Below are 22,763 nucleotides of genomic sequence, written 5' to 3'. Positions count from 1 at the left end.
ATAAGAGAATTCATTTGCAAAGAATAGTAGTTGGCTACTTGGATAAGTACAAGAGCCAAAAGTTTAGTTTATTTCCTTGTGCCCTAGATAAGAAGAATAATTTGAAAAGAAAAGATGAATGGGCTAAGGAGCTTGATGATTTATTTTGTTTAAGAATGAATCAAGTTATCAATGAAACATGGCATGCGTGGTGGGACACAACAACTAAAGAAATAGTGAAAGCCCAAATATTCTTTGATTCTTTTAAACAAAATTTTGTTACTATTGATAATGAGGCTGAGTATGTGCTCAAGAGGAAGAGAGATATTTTGCAATTCAATTGGCTAGATAACACACTATTTGACAAGTGGATGGTAGAAATAGCTCTTAATGAATAGTTTAAGGAAGTAGAAACTAATAGTGATGAGGTGTAGGATGAGGAGATCCAAATCATTGACACCATCACTACACAAGGCCAATAGGGAGAAGAAGATAAGAATGCTTAGTCACTTTAAGTTGTAGACCCGGGCCTGCAGGACACTGATACAACCAAAGAAGAGGAAAAAGTAGAAGTCATTCCCACCATACAAGATAAAGATGGTGAAAACTCACAGGTGGAGACTAACTTGCAATCATTAGAAAAAAATTCATCGTTGGTTAGCTTGGCAGTTGCATACAAAGAGGAATCAGAATAGTAGCCAAATCGACAATAATAGAGAATGTGATAGAAGCAGACCCACCAAAAGGAATGTTTGATCTAGGCATCTTTTGTTATCTATATTTTTTTCATTTTGTGATAGATGTATGTAATTATCTCTTGTAAAGGACACCTGTCAATTTCTCTTAGCCTGTAGCTTGCTGCATCTCACATTATATAAGTGAGATTCTAGGGCTAGAGAAGGGTCTGATTTCTAATGCTCTAGGTGGTATGCTTAGTTTATTTTTGGTCCAATGTTTGAAAAGGTTTTATGATGTATTTTCTCTTTTAGTTCCTTAGAATACATTAATATAGAATGATCTCTATGTTTTTTCCTAAGGTCATTCTGAGTTTACTAGAAATGTATACAATTTTCAAAGAAAATGAATACAAATTATGAGTTGGCTCCATATCAATTCTTTCTAAATTTTGTCTCCTTTTAGTTACTTAGTTATCTTTATATTGTATGAGTAAAAGCTTATGCAATTGAATGCAATCCATTTAGGTTTTATATCTATTCATCACTACTATTAGTGCAATGGATTAAGTAAAAGCTTTGATGAATTTGATAAGGTTCCTACAGTAATAGGAAGGATGCTTAGAATGATAAATTATGATAAGAATTGTTGATAATGTTTCTTGTAAGACAAAAAATTAGATCTATGGATTTGTAGTAGACTCTGAGCCCTAATGGATTAGGCACTGGTCAAGTTGATTTAGTTGGAAGAGAAATATGTCATAAATAGTTTTCAAATGTAGAATTATAATCAAATTTACTTTTATTTCCTAAAGATCTTCGAAGTTGGTTGATACTTGTTTGCATGGAATGTCTTAGCTTCAGTTAGCCACTATTGTAGAGAACACATACAAATCTATTGAAGAATTATGGCTAGATCATTTATATGGGATGTGATTATCAAAATGTCAAAATTATGCATGTAGTTGAGGATTTGAGATGAGAATCAGAATGAAACTAAAGTAGTTCTCTAATAGTATTTTCCAATCTTGAATCATCCCTGGGTATACCCACCCTAGTTTTGCAGAGCCTACCCTTAGTTTATTTGAAGTTGGGTCCAAATGGGTTACAAATATAATTGTTAATAGGAATTGGCTAATCCTTAGGTTGTGTGAGTAATATCATTTTGGTATTGAGGATTTTGTTGTTTAGTAGTTTTAAAAACTCCAACAAAATGACGACTATACTAGGGAGTTGTCCAACACATCTGTGAAAAGTACTACAATTTCTTTGTTTATGTTGTGTACGTGTGTGTTCAATTATCTAAGATTTTCCCATGGTCATAAGGGGACATTTTAATGAAAAACCTTGAGAATTTAAAGAAAAAATAGCCACCACAGTGACACACTGATGTATCTAGTTTCTCTAGGTTTCTTATCTAACAAGAAAGAGTTGCAGTCATACAATATTAGTGCTTGGTCCATGTGTATTAGATATTTCTATTTCTACTTGTGTTTTTCCTTAAAGTCAAGAGTAATTGTAATTTTTTATTTTCCCAAAAAGAAGGGTGGTGACACAGTCAAGGTTTTGAAGCCAATGCTTATTTAATAAAATGGCTAACAAAAGAAAAAACACAAGAGCTTACGGAAGAGCTCATCCTGATGAACCAGTGATAGGGAGAGAATCTTCTTCACTCAGCTCTGAATCAGAAACCACAAGACTCTTAGAAGGGTTATGTACTACCGTTGTACTAGATGATAGAGCATATCAAGATAAAGATATATCACTAGTAGGGAATATATCCCCTAGACTGGATCTTATAGCAAAAATGCATCATAGGTTAGGACTCAAAAGTTCTTTTGGAGATCACTCTCATCCTAAAATAGTGCCATATAAAGAACCAAATCTTATAGATCTAGATGACCCTACTGATTCAAAAGCTACTTCTATAGATCCTGCAAAGGTACAGTCAGAGATAAGGGTTTCTAAAAGAATAGGTTGTTGAAGAAGAAGCTAAGCACATTCATCTTGAAAAAGAGAAGGAGCAAGCCACCTTGGATGCCATAATAGAAAGAGATGCTTTACTAAGAAGGATGGCTACCTTGAAATAATAGAACAAAAGATTAGAAGAGAATACCACAACTCTACACACTGATGTATTTGGAGACGTGGATAGTATGAGAGCTAAAGTTCAAGAACAAGAAAAATGCCTGAATCAAAAGCAAGAACCAGTTATTGCTCAAGTCTAAGATTATAAACCTATCCAAGTAAATCCTGTAGAACCCATTGTGAAAGTTGCAAACAAAGGAAAGGGTAAAGTTATAGGAGTCTAGATAAATGAACCTCAAGCTCAACCAAGAAAACCCACAAAACATTCTATGTCAAAGTTAGATTTAGACTTGGAAAAGGCTAGGAAAGAAAAGGAAGATCTTGCGAAAGATCTTGAGAAGGTGGAGAATGAAGCTCAAGCTATAGAAACTAGGAGAAAATTTCAATTTATTAAGACTAATTCTGCATTATCCTTATGGAAAAATTTATCCCTGCCAGCTTCAACTTCTATACCTCCCTCTGGACCAATAGTTTCAATGCAAGGAATATCTTAGTCTACTCTTGCCTCATCATCCACCACTTATACTCAAGTCCCTGTTGTCCAACCTCAACAATCCCAAGCTGCTCCTCTAAACCAAGCTAACATAGCGAGTACCTCAAATGTTCTTGGTTTCTAGAAGAAACCTATATACCTAGAAAAGTATAGACAACTATCATTTGCTGGTATTCCTAGTGCTCCACATCCCATATTGTTTGATTTAAGAGACATAATGGTTAAGTTTTTTGGAAATAATGTTGTTACTAGTGAAGAAAAATTGAGAATTTTCATAGATATATTAAATGATTATGAAGTTGAGCATGAAGATGTGGTCATGAAGTTGTTTGTTCATTCACTAACTGAGAATGCAAGGGATTGGTTCAATAGGCTACCTAATGATAGTATTAGCTCATGGAGTGATTTGGAGAAGTTATTCAAAGAACAATATGGAGATAGCACTAATGTTGGATTCATGTGAAATGAATTAAACAATATCAAGAAGAAACCTAATGAGTCCACATTTGACTTCATTGTAAGATTCTATAAAGGCATGTACAAACTATTTCAATTTATGAGGTTGAATGAGGATGTTTGTCTCACAACATATTTCAATGCTTTTGATAGAAAAATGGCTTATCAATTGAGGGATAAGGATCCCAAAACTTTAAGGGATGCCTATAAAGTTGTAGTAAATATAGAGAATAATAGGAAGGTATCTAGAAAACTAGGTAGGAGGGATGATCCAAAGCTTTTTAATCCCAAGAATAGTAATAGAAGAGAGGGTGATAAACTCCTATAGGAAAAAAGCTAGAAGAACCTACAATATGCCAGGTATTGGAATTTCTTAAAAAGATGAATCCAATTGGTTTCAATAAGCCAAATATTGCTAAGAAAACCCCTATGAATAATAGCAACTTCAATAGATAGCTTAGAATGTAGAATTACCCTTATACTACCCAATGGAAGGATGGCAAGCCAATCCCTAACTAGAATCAAAATGTAAAGGATAAGGGTACACCAGACCCTCTGCAAAGAAGTTCAGTAAATATGAATGACAATGTCCCATGGTGCATTATTTTTCAATCACCCCATTCAACAGAATATTGTGTGGTTGCTCAATCATTTGTTTCTGATCATAGTCTACTAACTAAGGAGGATGAAAAAGAAAAGAGTCATGATGATGTAAGTTGTAATATGGTAAGCATGTGTAGTGACTATGTTGATTCTAATTTAGAAGAAATGGAAAGTGATCTGGAGAATAAGAAAATTGCCTATCAATTACATCATCAACAAGTTTTTCCAGACAATGAAAGCTATGACGAAGATCAAGTATGTGTTACATCTTCCAAAGTGGGTCATGTAAGTTTAAGAATGCCTTCCAAAGAAGAAATTGATAGGATCACTGCAGAAATGATTTCCCAAGTGCACAGTAACTATAATTTGAGAAATAGGATAGTTAATAATGAAACTAGAAAGCCTTCTAGTATATTTATAAGAGATATCACACATAAGATGAAAGATGAAGATAAGAAGGCTAGTATAGAGATAGTCAAGGCTAAAGATATTAAAACTAAGAAGGGGGAACCTAAGAAGAAAATGCAATTCCAAGCTAATGAGACATCGAAAGACATTGTGCAAGAGAAGGGATCAAGATCTGATAATTCCAAGAAAATTGTAATCCCTACTACTCAGAAGGCTCCTATTCGAGTTATGATTGTTAAACCTACTATGTTTGAGCCAATTGATAGGATATCCATGTTGTCCCAAATCATTGTTAAGGTACCTTTTTCTAAACTCTTTAGAATTGAAGAATATAAGAATAAAGCCTTGTCATGGTTGGGAGGGATAGGAACTAGCAATAAAAAAGTATAACAAAGTGTTACTAAACAAATTCCCTTAGTAATAGAGGATAGTGGTATTATGTCCCAAATTCCTCAAATGTTTTTGGATGACTCAACAGTAGCATACATAGAAGATATTGACCCATTCTTTCTCAGTCTAATTATAAAAGGGAGGACCTTAAATAATTGCATGATAGACTCAGGAGCCTCTAACACCATAATGCCTTTCAAAATAATGGAAGCCTTAGGGTTTAAAGTAGATACTAAGTAGGGCATATTCAAAGGTTTGGATGTTAGGGAAGTCCCAGTCATAGGTACTATAAATGCTTTACCATTTAAACTAGCTACATATCCTAAGGTAGAGCTAACCATGTCAGTCCTTGTAGTAGATATACCTCCGCACTATGGAATGTTGCTTTCTAGAAAATGGAGTGCTGTTATGGGAGGTAGCCTAAAATGCGACTTAACTTATGAAACTTTCACATTGGTGATAAGGCTATGAAAGTACACAGAGGGCCAAGGGTTAGTCACATCTTGGGTGAAGAAATTGAAAAATATGCTACTTGCTTTTTAGACACTAGTGTGAATTCATTCATAGCTGAATTGATTATCCAAGAGGTTGAGAATTTTCCTGTTGTAATTGAACATGAAGTTGAGTGTTGTATGAATTCACCAAAGTTATGGACAATGTTCTTTGATGGGCCTAGTTCTAAAGAAGGTGCGAGGGCAGGGGTAGTTTTTGAATCTCTTGAGAAAAAAACTTTTGGATACTCTTTTACCTTAATCTTCTCATGCCCCAATAATATAGCTAAGTATGAAGCCTTTCTGTTAGGACTGGATACTCTTTTACCTTAATCTTCTCATGCACCAACAATATAGCTAAGTATGAAGCCTTTCTGTTAGGACTAGAGGTGGCTACACATCATGGGATCAAGAAGTTACATGTTATAGGTGATTTAGAATTGATTATCTCACAAGTAAGGGGAACATATGCTTCTAAGAACACAAGGCTAAAATAGTATAGAAATGTTGTGTGGGATCAAATTGAATTCTTTGAAGCATTTGGTATATCACAGAGGGATAGAACTCAAAATAAGATGGCTGATTTATTAGCAAATGTAGCAATCAAACCTAAGGATATATCATTTGCAAGAATTTCTAATATTGAAATATAGAGCAAACCTTTGATACCTCACAATATTGAAAATTGCCAAGTCTTTGAAGATGACAAATACATTGTAATTTTTTTTTTAAATGAAGACATATACCATGGTCAAGAAATGGATTGCAATGATTTAATTGAAACTTTAGATGGTAAGGAAACCATTTTTGGCTAGGAGATTATGCAGTTGAAGACCAACAAGATTCCAAAAGGCTTAGTGGTTGTAGAAAATATTTTTGATAACTAGGATAGATTAAAACCAAGATTTAAGGACCCTAAGCCTCAAGAATTAGAAGAGATAAACCTTGGTATTGATGAAGCTCCCAAGAAAGTTTATATGGCTAGAATCTACCTGCTAAAATTAGAAAACCATTGATTGACTTGCTTAGGAAATATAGACATTGTTTTGCATGGTCATACGATGACATTAAAGCATATAGGGAATATTTGTTCCAACATGTCATACCACTAAAGGATAATGTAAAACCTTTTAGACAAAAATAGAGGCTAGTAAACCCTACCCTAGCTCCCAAAATGCAAGAGTTGATGAAGTTAAGAGATGGCAGGATAATCAAACTAATTAGACATTCCACTTGAGTTTCAAATTTGGTGCCTATCAGAAAGAAAAATGGAGATAAAAGATTATGTGTGGATTTCAAAAATTTGAATATTGCATACTTGAAGGATAATTATGGATTACCAAATATGAAGCCATGTTGTAGCAAGTAACTAGTTCTGAGCTAATGTCTATGATGGATGGTTTATCTAGGTACAACCAAGTGCTGGTAAAGGAAAAGGAACAATTTAAGATAGCCTTCACAACCCCATAGGGAACCTATGTATATGTAAGGATTCCATTTGGCTTGATCAATGTAGGAGCTAATTTCCAAAGAGCCATGGATTTGGAATTTCATGATTATATCAACAAATTTATGGTTGTATACCAAGATAACCTCACATATTATTCTAAAAAGGCTGAACATCACTGTAGGCATTTGGATAATTTTTTTATTAAAGCCTTGTAATATGGAGTATCATTGAACCCAAAGAAATCTACATTTGGGGTGACAAGAGGTAGGCTACTAGGGCATATAGTGTCTAAGGATGGGGTGAAGATAGATCATGAGAAGGTAGTAGCTATTGATAAAGTCCCATTGCTAAAGAATGTAAAAGGAATTCAATCTTTCTTTGGCCAAGTTAATTTTTTGAGAAGGTTTGTTACCAACTTTTCTGAGTTTAGTAGACCTATCTCAAACATGCTCAAGAAAGGAGCTACCATAGATTGGAATGGTGAGCCTTCACAAGAATTCCAAGATATTAAAATTGAATAAAAAATGCTCCAATCCTCAAAACCTCACATTACACAAAGCCTATGCACATTTTTTCTTTGCATCATTTCACACTATAGCCATAGTCTTATTGCAGAAAAATGAGGAAGGATATGAACAACCCATTGCCTTTTTCAGTAAGTCACTGCAGCCTACTAAATTGAAATATGAGATAAGTGAAAAATAGGCATATTCTTTAGTAAAGGTTGTTAAGGCTTTTAGATGTTACCTAATAGGTGGTATTGTCATTGCATTTGTGCCTAGTGCTACTGTCAAAGAAATTTTCTCAGCAAGAGGTTTTAGGGAGAAGATGTAGATGGATCAACACAATCCAAGAATTTGATATTGAAATACAAATAACTAAGTTGGTAAGAGGTCAAGGTATAGCTAAACTCATGGCTAAATCTAATTTGGATGCCAATTAGATAAATGTGGTAGTTCATGACCTTAGATTTGACTTATGTGACATGGATCATTGTGATTGGTATGTTAATGTTATCTATTATCTTCAACACATGGAAGCTCCTTCCCATTTGGTTGAAAATGAAAAGAGGATTACTAAATTACAAGCCATCAGATATATAATTGTCAATGGCAATCTATGGTGGAAAAATTTTGAGGGAGTGTTACTAAAATGTATTGATCAAGAAAAGGAAAAAGAAGTCTTAAACGAAATGCATGTTGGAGTTTGTGGAGGACACTATATGGCCAAGACCATGGCACATAAGGTGATGAGAGCTATATTTTTTTGGCCCTCTGTTTTCAAGGATTCCCAAATCATGATTAGGAAATTTGATGCTTGCCAAAGATTTACTGGGAAATTGAGATTCTTAGGTAATACTCCATTAAAGCTAGTTGAGGTTCAAGCACCTTTTCAACAATGGGGTATGGATTTCAGAGGTGAAGTCTCTCCCAAATCTAGCAATGGCTATTCCTGGATTCTAATTTCTATTGACTACTTCAAAAAGTGGGTAGAGGCTATCCCCACAAGAAATGCAACAAGTAAAGTTGTCAACAATTTCTTGCTAAATAACATTATTTCTAGATTTGGTTGCCCTTAGAAGATTGTAACAGATAACGCAATGTGTTTTAGATCTGAAGAATTCAAGAAATTTTGTGACAAATATGGAGTTACTAGATCAACATCTTCCCCATATCATCTACAAGGGAATGGACAAGCTGAATCCATAAATAAATTTTTTTTGAAAATAATAAAAAGGACATTGGATGATAATAAGAAAGCCTAGGATTCTAAATTGCAATTAGCCATATGGCTAATAGGGTGACTATTAAAAGGGCTATTGGTGTGGCACCATTTGATCTGGTATATGGAATTCAAGCCAGGATGCCTCAAAATAACTTGGTAGGACTCTACAATTACATTTAGTTATATGATGAAGATATTACCGATGGCATGCAAGAAAGGCTAGATGAGCTTGTAGGATTCACAGAGACTAGAAGAGAAGCATCTCTCAAGAACGAAAGGTTGCAACTACAAGTTAAGACACTCTATGATAAAAGGACAGTAAGTAGAAAGTTTGAAGATTGAGATCTAGTCTTAATGTGGAATGCCAAAATTGACAATAAAGAAAAACATGACAAATTTGATCCTATCTAGTTAGGTCCTTATCTAGTTGAAAATTCATGGGGAGAGTACTCCTATATTCTTAAATATTTATCAAGAAACATTCTTCAACTGCCAATTCATGGATAGTTCTTGAAAAGGTATTTCTTTTGAAATACTTATTTTTCCATGAGTAGTAGTTTAGGGTTTTTATGTATGTGTGTAAATCCTTTTGTCTCTGTATAGTTTCCTATGCATAGTTTTCTTGTGTGTATCATTCTCTTTGTAGTGGTTAGTTTGTAGGGAGGTCGGTTGGTCTGCTTCTTCCATATTTTTTTGAGCCCTCATTTGAATCCAGAGAATTTAATGTCCCCAGATAGAGCCACTATTGGTATGATTTTTTTCATGACAAAATTTCCTTTCTCTGGGTACAAAAATAAGATTGGAATCCATTAGTTGTGGATAGGGTTTCTAGTTTAATCATCCATTTGTTTCTTTTGAAAGTAATTCTTAAAACGCTATGTCTCATTCCTTATTTAAAAATAAATCTATAGGACATGAAATCCTTTTTCAAAAAGGGGGGAACTTTGGCAAATATTCTATTTTCCACACCCTCGAGATAGTCTTTCTCTCATGATTCATCACCATCCAATTTGGAAAAATTGACAGTTATCGCTATCTCGCTATAGAAAGATGTGCACCTTTTATGCATAGCGAAGTAGCGAGCATCAAAAATTTTAAAAGAACGGGACCATAAAATGAAGGGACAATGGTTGGGCATTTGTGTTATGGCCAAATTTTTAGTCACATGCACCTTGTTAGTACCATCAGGGAAGAAAAGGAGCCCAATAAAAAGTAGCTAGAAAATGACGCTGAAATGTGTTTTTTTCAGATGTCTCACTATCTCGCTATTGGAAAAATAAGCATTTCTTCATTAGCGAAGTAGCGAGTAGTCGGTAAGTCAAAAAACACGGTGACCTTCAAGTTTCCCTATCACCATGATTTTTACAAGTGGGATGGTGAGTAATAACTGCTATTGTCAGAAGTAGTTAGTAAAGGTGATGGTGATTTGATTGGTTTTTATTCTTTTGGCATCAAGTTTTGTTAAATCATCGAAGCTCCTTACCTCACTATCAAGAATTTTTGGCATCTTGCCATTAGCGACATAGCAAGGTGCCATGAAATAAACACATGGTGGGACCTCAAGCAACGTGGAAAGATGACTAAGATTAAAGAAAGGTTTTTCTTGTTGCTAGTAGTGCAAAATTTCCTACATCATCAGTGCCTTGGACCCACCACTCATTTATAAAGCATATAAGGGATTTTGACCATCAGATCAAACTTGAATCAACAATCCTCGCTATCTCACTATGGAAAGTTGCAAGTTGTTTACTCTATGTGACATAGTAAGTATGGGACCCACCACTCTTCAGGGTAATTTGTGCAGTTTCTTTACCTTTGATTTGATCTTAGATCCATGGCCGTGACTATATCACCATGAAGAGTTTCTCGAAGGATATGTATAACGAGATAGTGAATAAAGGCCTACCACTGTTCTTCTAAGAAATGCAGTAATGTGTCATCCACAAGATCAAGATCGAATCAATGGTTGTTGATGCTTCACTATGGGAAGGTGCTCGTTCTTTACGTATAGTGAAGTAGCGACCTATTGACACATGTCCTCAGTCACCAGTGGGTCTAGACAGAAATGCCATCAAGGAAGGAGCTATGTACGAGGTCAATTTTCATTGGATTGACTAGCCAATTTGTCAAGTGGAACATCAAGTTGTCTTTCTCTTCATCCCTTCATTGTAGGATTTTTAAAGATCGATGGCATAGATTTAAATATAGAAGGTGGTGCCACTCTGTGTATTAATTAGACATGAAAGCTTCACATGTGAGGAAAAATAGAGTATAATACAAGATAATTTCTCAGTTCCACCTTATGTGAACAAAGATTTCAAGCATTTCTGAGCAGAAGTAATTACTAAGAAGATTTTGTTGAATTTGGAAAGATTGTGAAGCAACTGGTTCATGTAGATACTACAGAAACTCAAAGAGAACGAGATCGAAATTCAACTAAGTAGTTACACTATCATCTCTATAATTTTTTTAGTTGTGCAAAGAATAATCCAAGATGCCTCCGAAGAAGGGATTTCTAGGTCAGGAAAATTATTTGGATAGAAATGTACATGATGATTTTCTTGAGTTACTTCTTGAGTCTACTATTGAGATAGTACAAGTTAAGAAGTTAACTTCATTAAACCCTAGGTTGAGGATAGCAGATGGATTGTTTGATAAGGGTAATTGGGTCTAGGATGCTCATACCTCACAAACTGGTTTAATTTTGTTCAAGAAATGGTTTCTAGAGAGGAAACTGTTTGCCCCACATCCCAATATATGCAATTTTAACCTAGGAAAAATAGTGGTCCGTAGTGATTTTTTGGATTATGATCTCCTTGAAGTCATGGCAAAGAATTACGATCAAGCCACTAGGGTAGTGAGAAGATTAGATGGTGAAATTTTAATCACCATTAGTCCAGAAGAGATTAGGGAAGTTTTTCATTTGGAACCTCTCACTAGGTATCATGTGCCCATTAATTTGACAGATTTAGAAATAGAATATATGTCTAAGAAGGACATAGTTAGACAAGGTGCACTAAGGGCCCACATTGGTAGAATTGGAACCCTACCAGTAATAACCTCATCCTCTAAAGAACCTTTCAACAAAACATGATTCAATGCTAGGGCAATAGAGATATATAGGACCCTGTAGAGAGTTTTTGGAGAGGGTGAAGAAGATTTTATCCCTATGAGTTTCATGCATATGATTACTCAAATCTCATCTTTCAATGTGGAAATAATTCTTGATTTTGGTTCTTACTTGGCCAATGAGATTCATAGTGGATTGGTTGGGATTGCTAAGGGCAAGGTGGAGAAGGTTTGGGGCCATTACTCTCTACTGATGCACATGTTTCTGTTTAAGGGGGTTAGATACTTTGGTGAAGAAATGGTTTTAAATAGAGAACAAGAAGGGGAAGCATTGCCAGTTCAGTTAGGGAGTGGAGATATGACTGGGGAAGTAGAAAATGCTAGCTTTGTTAGATTTGACAAGTACTTGACCTCCAAATTGAGGTGCATAATATTAAGAGACAATCCCAGGATCCATAAGGCACTAATTCACCTTATTAGGCCTATGGATAAACCCCACAACTTGAAAGTTTCACATAATTGTGGGTACATTATCCCATATTCAGTTTCAACTATTATTAGAGTTTATGGATTCAAAGGGACACCCCGTGTACTCCCTTATCAAGTGCCCCTAAAAGTAGGAGTAGCTATATTCTTGTGGTAGTTTGGAGGAGTAGAAGAAGCTTTTTTACACAAAAGGGGGACGGGATCAATTTTTCCCACTTGCACAATAGCCCACCAGTTTCTGATAACCAAGGAAGGATGGGTTTCCCTTTACAAATTTTTGGATCAATATAAGATGGTTGTATCTCACCCTCATTTTTGTGATGCAAAGGGTTTCTTTAATTTGGCTCTTAGGCATAGGATCAAGCTTTGTCCCATTGAGCATGAATTTTATTTTCCTAAATATATAATAAGGAATGAGTACTCTTTATAGGAGCAAGAGACAAAGAAATAAAAGTGGATATTTTATTCAAAAATTTTCAATTTTATTAATTATTTTGATGAATATTATAGTCCTCTAAGTAATGTTATAACTACTACAGATAAATTGAATAAGCTTATGAATACATTCTCTAAAATAATGGAGGTAATGAATGAGAATAAGCAATATTTCATTAATTCTTTTCCAGGTAATGCCAAGGAAATAATGAGGAGATTGGGCTTCACTTCCAATGTGGGGATAGGTCCATTAATTGTTCAAAGGAAGCTAGGATATACTATCACTCATGATCAAACGCTCATGGCAAATAAAGGAAAATAGATAGTTGAATCTACTAGTGTTTATTTTAAAGAAATTCCTCGTAAACCTTCTCCTAAGAGGAGAAAGATAATAAGGGAAGAGGAACCTCAAGATGAGGGTTACTCACCTTACCAAACTCCTATGAGAATTGAGGAGGAGCGGCTCACTGATGAGCAACTTGAACAAATTCGATCACAAGGGGGAGTTTGTGTTACCCAAGCAGAGATTGATGAAGGGAACCCTCAGGAGCCTCCTATGCCAAGTTTTGTGTTGACTGTAGAAGATTTTAGGGGAAGGAAGTTGGATCCAATTTTGGAACAAGCCATTCAGCAATTTTTTTCTGATGACAATTTTGTAAAGTCTAGGGCTTTTTGTCAGTTTTCTTGGAGGGAAAACATGCAAAATTTTGAGAAAAGATGTAAGAATGTGAAAGCAAAGCATCCATAAATGGATGAAGCCTCCATTCAAAATCAAATAAAGGAAAAAATGATTCAAAAGTTCCAAAATATAACCCCTAAGGAAGGGAGGCAGATGGTAAAGGCTGCAAAAAATTTATTATTTCCCAATTGGGACATTGTTGATGCCTTGATTTTCAATTCTGTTTCAAATAATTTGCGATTGTAGGATCCAAATAAAAAAGAGTTCTTGGGAACTAAATTTAGTAACAAACAAGATGCTCTTGTAATGTGGTCATTGAGGAGAGGATACAGGGCTGCTCCATCATAGCCTGATGATTCAGGACTAACAGGGAATATCATTATGAGGAGAGTTGTTGATACCTTAGATGTATAGGCAGCCCACATGAATGTAGATTACTCTAAATTTTCCTTGGCTAATACAAAGAGGGAGGAAAAAGAAATGATTGAGTTCCAGAGTAAGTATGAGGTAGTTGTGGATGCCTACAATAAAGAGGTAAAGAAGAGAATTGAGCTTGAGAGCAAGCTAATGCAGAGGTCCACAAGACCAAGAATAACATACCCTCACCCCCCAATTGAACCTTTTAAATCCACTCCCTTCATAGAAGTACTAGATACACCCCAAAGGCCAAAATATTATACTGCTAAGGACTTTGAAGAAGAAAAGAATAAATTGTGGGCCTTACATGTGGAGTTGAATGTGAAATATGAGGAAAACTTAAGAAAGGATCTTACATATTTTGGGGACAAAGTTGAATGGCCACTAGTTTATGATTAGTTGGCTTGGGTGATCAGTATCTTGGATGAAATGAAAGCTATTAATGAGACTTTGAAGCCTATTGTAAATAAGTGGGTAAGAAGGAGGAAAGAGGTGACATTTTTTTGTTTTTCTATTATTGAAGTTTCCTGTGATCAAATTGAGAAAACTTTTGATATTTCTTCTAATCTTACTAACTTTGACAATAAGAGAATTCATTTGCAAAGAATAATAGTTGGCTACTTGAATAAGTACAAGAGCGAAAAGTTTAGTTTATTTCCTTATGCCCTAGATAAGAAGAATAATTTGAAAAGAAAAGATGAATGGGCTAAGGAGCTTGGTGATTTATTTTGTTTAATAATGAATCAAGTTATCAATGGAACAGGGCATGTTTGGTGGGCCACAACAACTGAAGAAATAGTGAAAGCCCAAATAGTCTTTGATTCTTTGAAACAAAATTTTGTTACTGAGTATGTGCTCAAGAGGTAGAGAGATATTTTTCAAATCAATTGGCTAGATGACACACTATTTGACAAGTGGATGGTAGAAATAGCTCCTTATGAATAGTTTGAGGAAGTAGAAACTGACAATGATGAGGTGTAGCGTAATGAGATCCAAATCATTTACACCATCACTACACAAGAATGCTTAGTCACTTTTAGCTGCAGACTCGAGCCCACAAGACACTAATACACCCAAAGAAGAGGGAAAAGCAGAAGTTATTCCCACCATAACAAATAAAGATGGTGAAAACCCATAGGTGGAGACTAACTTGTAATCATTAAAAAAAACTTCATCATTGGTTAGCTTGGTAGTTGCATACAAAGATGGATAAGAATAGCAGCCAAATCAACAATAAAAGAGAATGTGATAGAAGTGGACCCACCAAAAGGAATGTTTGATCTAGGTATCTTTTGTTATCCATATTTTATTCATTTTGTGATAGGTGTATGTAATTATCTCTTATAAAGGACACTTGTCAATTTCTCTTAGCCTATAGCTTGTTGCATCTCACATTATATAAGTGAGATTCCAGGGCTAGAGAAGGGTCTAATTTCTAATGCTCTAGGTGGTGAACTTAGTTTTTTTTCGGTCCAATATTTGAAAAGATTTTATGATGTATTTTCTCTGTTAGTTCTTGACAATACACTAATATAGAATGATCTCTTTGTTTTTTCCTAAGGTCATTCTGAGTTTACTCCAAATGTATACAATTTTCAAAGAAAATGAATACAAATTATGAGTTGTCCCTGTATCAATTCTTTCTAAATTTTGTCTCCCTTTGATTACTTAGTTATCTTGATATTGTATGAGTAAAATCTTGTGCAACTGAATGCAATCCATTTAGGTTGTATATATATTCATTACTGCTATTAGTGCAATGGATAAAGTAAAAGCTTTGATGAATTTGATAAGGTTGTTGCAGTAATAGGAAGGATTCTTAGAATGATAAATTCGGATAAGAATTGTTGATAATGTTTTTTCTAAGGCAAAAAACTAGATCTATGGATTTGTAGTAGACTCTGAGCCCTAATGGATTAGGCACTGGTCAAGTTGATTTAGTTGGAAGAGAAATATGTCATAAATAGTTTTCAAATGTAGAATTATAATCAAATTTACTTTTATTTCCTGAAGATCTTAAAAGTTGGTCGATACTTGTTTGCATGGAATGTTTTAGCTTCAATTAGCCACTATTGCTGAGAACACTACAAATCTATAGAAGAATTATGGCCAAATCTGTTATATGGGATTTGATTATCAAAATGTCAGAATTATGCATGTAGTTGAGGATTTGAGATGAGAATCACAATGAAACTAAAATAGTTCTCTTATAGTGTTTTCCAATCTTGAATCATCCCTGGGTATACCCACCCTAGTTTTATAGAGCCTAAAGAGTAGAAAGCCACCCTTGGTTTTTTTGAAGTTGAGTCCAAATGGGTTGAACATATAATGGTTAATAGGAATTGGCTAATCCTTAGGTTGTGTGATTAATATCATTTTGGTATTGAGCATTTTGTTGTTCAGTAGTTTTAAAAACTCCAACACACTCCTTGTTGCTCTTTGTTTGGAAAAGTCTTTAGTTGTACACTAGTGCACATATGCACCTTGGATAGGTGCACATGTGTGTAACTACACCCATCTACATCATGCATTGTGTCGATGAAGAAGAGTGGTGTACTTTTTTAAAAAGTTTTCTAAGTTCTTTATGTTTTTTGGAGGTGCACACATGCACATCCCTTGAAGGTGAACATGTGTGCACCTTATTGTCATGTCTTTACATTAGAAGTTTGTTGGAGGGAGGAGTGCACTAGTGCAACTACAAAGGTTAGGGACATCCAAAGGTGTGTGCCTAACTTAGAGATGAACATCTCCCCCTCAATTTTTGTTTTCTAGCCTCGCACTCATGCTCAAGAATGCCTAATTGAGAATTAGGGTTTGAACTAGACCTAGTGAAGGGTCCTAAATAACCAAGGCTGACCAGATGCTTCATAGAGAATTTTGAAATTAGGGACTCTCAATTTTTTGTTTGAAAATGGGGCGTGTGTTGTGGGACCATAGCAAATACCACTTGTTAGGAAAGAAATGTTTGGAAATGTCTTCCTAATATTATTGTAGAAGATAAATAAGGAATATTTCACAACTTTTTCATCAACATTGAGATGCAACACAAAATAAAGAACGTAAAAAATGCAATGCACACAAGATAAACAAAGGACACTAGATTTAATGTGGTAAATCCTTTCAAGAAAACCCATCACCCAAAAAACCTAGAGAAACTTTATATTACAATAAATAATTTACAAACAAAAAACTCTAGTTTTTGGATAGGCTCATAGTGATGTAGGGCACTCCCCATAAAACCATGAACTCATAACAAAAATAAAGAAACAACAAAAAATGTGAGAACAAATATGGACTTTTTATTTGAACTACAAATGAAAAATTATAAAATTCATAAGTACAATATTCTAACCCCTATGGGCACCTTCAATACAATAATTTGCAAGACAAACTACAAACTATCACCTAGAGTTGTCCTAGACAATGTTTGGGCTTTTCTTGAATAGGTAATTTTATGCCTCTGGGAAGGTCCTAGACATTGAAACTTAATACCTATGTCCAAGAGACACTAATAATACATATAGAGTCAGCCAAATACATCTTTGACAATTATTTTAGATATTTTAGGTATCGTAACTTTGAAAGGCCATAACTCACGAACTATTTCTTATAACAACTTTTCAAAAATGCTAGCTCCAAATCTATAGGCTCAAAATTGTGCTAGCGCCCTTCCATTAAGTTTTTGGACCTCATCCAGACACTCTAAGGCCTCTAATAGTGAGCTTGAAGATTTTTCTGCAAATTTTACCATCAAAAATCTATAATAACTTCTCTAATACTTATTCTTGGGCAACGAGATTTTTATGGTAGACTTACAACTCTAAAATGAACCTTCCTATAAAAAATGAGAACATTCCAAGCTCATAATGTAAACTTACTAAAAATAGAAATTTTCCATAAATAGTAACCACCCTGTCTACTAGTCCTCATTAAAATGGAAAATAATGAAATACAAAATTTTTTTGGGGTGATGCAAGATTGCACTTACACCCAAGATGCTCCTACATCAGACACTTGGGGTAATTTTAGAAGTGACACCTGCACATCTCAAGTGTGCAGAGGAAAACCAAGATGGTTAACCTCCTCCTTGGCTATCCATGATGAATCCTCTACTAGCCTCCCTTTCCATTTGACCAAGTATTCCTCATAAGTTTTGTTCCTTGTATTTTGCTAAAATGGTTGTCTAGTATCTCCTCAATCTCCTTTGTAGCCAAACTAGTTGCTAGAATACTCAACTACACTTTTGCAACTTCATTTCCATAACCTCCTTCATAGTACTCTATAAAATCTCAAATATTAAATATTGGTGAAATATTCAATTTAGCAAGCAACTTGACTTATAGGCATTTTTAGAATCATGCCATTTTAGTATCCTATATGGGCCAAACTTTTTCATCTTCATCTTATTATATGTACTCACTGGAAAACGCTCCTTCCTCAAATGAACCATGAATTCATCTCCAATTTGAAATTCCTTATACCTCCTTTTCACATATGCCTTAGCCTTATATTGTGTATTCATCCTCATGGATGTTCTTCAAATGTTCAACAAAATCTTCTACTTCAGCACTACTTATCTCTCATTTGTCCAACTGCCTCAATTTGGAAGCATTTCTAAGACTACCCTCATATACAATCTAGAATGGTGATTTACCAGTACTCTTGTTGATAGAATTATTATATTTGGTAAAATTAGATACCATCCTTTTGGCTTGTCTCCAACCAAACATCTCAGCATGTTTCCCAAACTATGATTCACAACTTATGTTTGTCCATCAGTCTGTGGATGATGTGATGAACTAAACTTCAAATCTATCATTAGCTTCTTCCACAATGTGTGCCATAAATACCTAAAAAATTTCATATCTTGACCTAAGACTATACACTTTTCTAGGCCATGTAGTCACACCACTTCTCTGAAAAATAATTATGCTATGTGAACAACATCACTAGTCTTCTTGCAAAGAATAAAATAAGCCATCTTTGAAAACCTATCAACCACCACAAAAATAGAATCATGCCCACACATTGTCCTTGATAATGAAAGAATAAAATCCATGCTGATATCCTCCCATAGGTTCTTTGGTATAGGTAATGGTTGATACAACCTTGTGTTCAACTTCACTCCTTTCGCCATCTGACATACTATACAACTTTGTACAAACTTCATCACATCTTGCTGGAACTATGGCCAGTACTAATTTTCAACATCCAAAGCTATGGTTTTATCTCTGCCAAAATGTCTGGCCAATCCCCCACTATGCTTCTCCTTGATTTGATTCTCTCTCATTGAAATTCTAGAATGAACAAATGGTTTATTTTGAATAACATATTATCTTGTATCATGAAATCCAACCACTTTGTCATGTTAAGTGTAATAGGTTTTGTACAAGCCTTCCATTGTTCACCAAAATCAGGATCATCTGGATACAATGTATTGAGTTCCTTGAACCCAACCACCTCTATCTACATTTATGTTAGCAAAATTTGTCTTCTACTAAGAGCATTTACAACTTTGTTAGACTTCTCACTCATGTGTTTTGAAAAAAATGTATAACTCTACAAAAACTCAACCCACCTTAAATGCCTTAGGTTCAATTTTCCTTGACTATTCAAATATTGCAAAGCTTGATGATCAATATACAAAACAAACTACTTAGGAAGAATATAGTGTCTCTATGACTTCAATGCTTGAACTATAAAAAAGATTCCTGATGATAAGTAGAATAATTTCCTTTTGTATCAATCAACTTCTCACTGAAATAGGCAACATGTCTACCTTCTTGGCTAAAAATAGCCTCTATTGTAGCACCACTAGTGTCATAGTCTACTTGAAACATTTTGTTAAAATTAGGAAGTGCTAAAATAGGCTACTTAGTTAGTTTTTGTTTCAATAGATTTAAGCTCTTACCTACTCCTACAGTCTACTTAAACTCTTTTTTATCCCCTCTCATTGTTTTAGTCCAGGGTCTACAAATATTATTAGAACTTCTAAGAACTTTTTGTAAAATGTAGCCAATCCATGAAAAGGTTTTAGCTTTGTCACACTTCCTAGAGTAGGCCATTTAATGATAGCCTTCACATTTTTTGGGTCCATTTAAAAACCTTCTCCTGAGACTACAAATCCCAAGTACACCAACTCTTTATTTACAAAATTGCACTTCTTCAGATTTATCAACAGCTTTTCTTCTCTCAACTTATCAAATACCTTGTGAATATGAATCAAATGCTCCTCTAATGTCTTATTAAAGATCAATATATCATCTAGGTAAACAATGACAAACTTACCCAAAAACTCCTTTAGTACCTCATTGATGAGCCTCATGAAAGTGCTCGGTGTATTGGTTAGCCCAAAAAGCATGACTAACCACTCGAACAATCCTTCTCTTATCTTGAAAGTAGTCTTCCACTCATCACATTCTCTAATATGAATCTGATGGTATCCACTCTTGAGATCTATCTTTTTGAAATACTTACTACACTCAAATAGTCCATAATGTAATCCATCCTTGGAAATGGAAATATATACTTTATTGTGATGTTGCTAATAGTATGAGAATCTATGCACATCCTCCATTCTCCATTCTTCTTTGGTGCTGATACTGTTGGTATAGCACATTGACTCAAACAGTCTCAAATCAACCCCTTCTGCAACAACTCATGAACTTGCATGTTCAACTCTTCACTTTTTGTTGGTGTCATTTTGTGAACTACTTTGTTTGGCAAACTAGCTCCTAGAACCAAATCCATCTGGTGACAAATCTTCCTTGTTGGGGGCAATCCATTAGGTACATTATCTGATATAATATTGGAAAATTCTCCCAACATATCTACAACTTCTGTAGGTACCTCCTATACTTCTTCTTTACTATCCTTTTGAATTATAGAAAAACACACATCCTCATGCTTCATACCTTTGAGAAACTCTTTTGCATCAACAAAACATAGTCTGGTAGTACTACATACCTTTTCTTCTTTATCCTTAATAGTTTCAACTTATGTTTCACTCCATCCTTAGAGTGTATGTATTTGCTTGCCCATTGTGTACAACATGCATGTCAAACTACCATGGCCTACCTAGCAACACATGATATATTTCCATAGGTATGATATCACATAGTAGCTCATCTTGGTAGCTTCTAATCTTGAACTTCATTGAGCACTTCTCATTGACCATAACAGTATGGATGCAAATGTTTCTATCTCTTTAGCTTCAACTTGGTGACCATCATTTCTGACACCATATTGTTAGTACTACCACCATCAATGATCATATCACAATAGTTATCCTCACATCTGCACTTTGTGCAAAAAAAACTCCTTCTTTGATCAGGTTCATTCTCACCACTCATCATGACTCTTCTATTAACTAGGACTTCTCCTCTTTCAGCATCTTTAGAATGTGAGGATCTAGCATCTTCATCAACATGTGCAACTCTAGTTAGGCCTTTAATTCTTTGATCTATCATTCCTTGGCATTTGGTACATTCAAATGCTCTATGCCCTTCTTCTCCACAATGAAAACATTTCCCACAGAAGCATCCTCTTTCTTGTCCTCTACCTTTTCCTCTCTAATCTCTATTGTTTTGATCTTGGAAATGATTGGAATTATTTCTCCTTTGGGTCTGATTAGTACTTCCAACTTCATCATTTTTCTTTTCATCATTATTATGACCACCATAATATCATCCACTAGATCTTCCACTATGATCTCTTCCACTATTCTTATTGTCAAACTTCTTGCTCAATTTCTCCTCAACTCTTAAGGAAAACTATTATGTCTCCTTAGTACTATTCATTCAAACTAGACTCAACTCATCTTAAATTCTTGGCCTTAACCCATTACCATAATGAGCAACTTTCTCCTTATCAGCTTCTACATGGTTGGTTCTAATGAGAACTCGGTAGAACTCTTCAATATACTCTAGAATAGATTTTCTTGCTTGCTTCATTCCTAAAATCTTCTTCAATAGATCAAGCTCATAATCAATAGGAATGAATTGTCACTTCATTTTACCTATCATTCAATCCCATCTTGTGATTTTGTCCTTCACTTTTCTATTTCACTCCAACTAAACCTCTTGCCACCAGATCTTTGCATGTTCATTTAGTTTTTCCTTTGTAAACTTGACCCTATCAAGATCTTCATTATCTTCATACTCAAAGTACTCCTCAAGTTCATTGATCGAATCAATCAGCTCTTCTGGGTTAAGATTTCTTGAAAATGTGGGAACCTCAAACTTAGATCCTTTTCAAATCTTGGAGATGGCTTGAAAAAGCCTCTCTTCCTCCAAGTTTAGAACTGGCTTTGCTCTGGCATTTTCTTCTACTTTTCCCTCATTCTCACTTTCATCTCTCATAGGAATATTTATTCCTCTTCACATTTTTTCTTCCAATAGTTGGATTTTCCCTTAGAGGGCTTGAAAAAATTAGGTGTAACTCCTACGACTCTTCCACCATGATCTCTTTATGGAGGCATTTTCACACCTCCATTGAAACCTAGTGAAAATTGCCTCACAATTGACAATCTATCTCCACACTTAGCCCAATCCATAGTCCTAGTGCAAATTACCTCACAATTAGTGATCTATCCACACACTCAAGAACTCTAGCTTTGATTCTACTTGATGTAGGGTGCTCCCCTTAAAACCATAATCTCATAATAGAAACAAAGGAACAATAGAAAATTTGAGAAAAAATATGGACTTCTTATAATAGATCTCCAATACCTTCATACTCAAAGTACTCCTTAAGTTCATTGAGCTAATCAATCAGCTCTTCTGGGTTACGATTTCTTCAAAATGTGGGAACCTCAAACTTAGGTCTTTTTCAAATCTTGGAGATGGCCCGAAAAAGCCTCTCTTTCTCTAGGTTTAGAACTACCTCTGCTCTGGCATTTTCTTCTACTTTGTCCTCCTTC

Source organism: Cupressus sempervirens, chromosome 5 (genome assembly GCF_028749045.1).
Source record: "Cupressus sempervirens isolate cs-2001-9-10 chromosome 5, ASM2874904v1, whole genome shotgun sequence".
NCBI classification, from domain to species: Eukaryota; Viridiplantae; Streptophyta; class Pinopsida; order Cupressales; family Cupressaceae; genus Cupressus; species Cupressus sempervirens.
Note: the sequence above shows the minus strand (reverse complement) of the source record.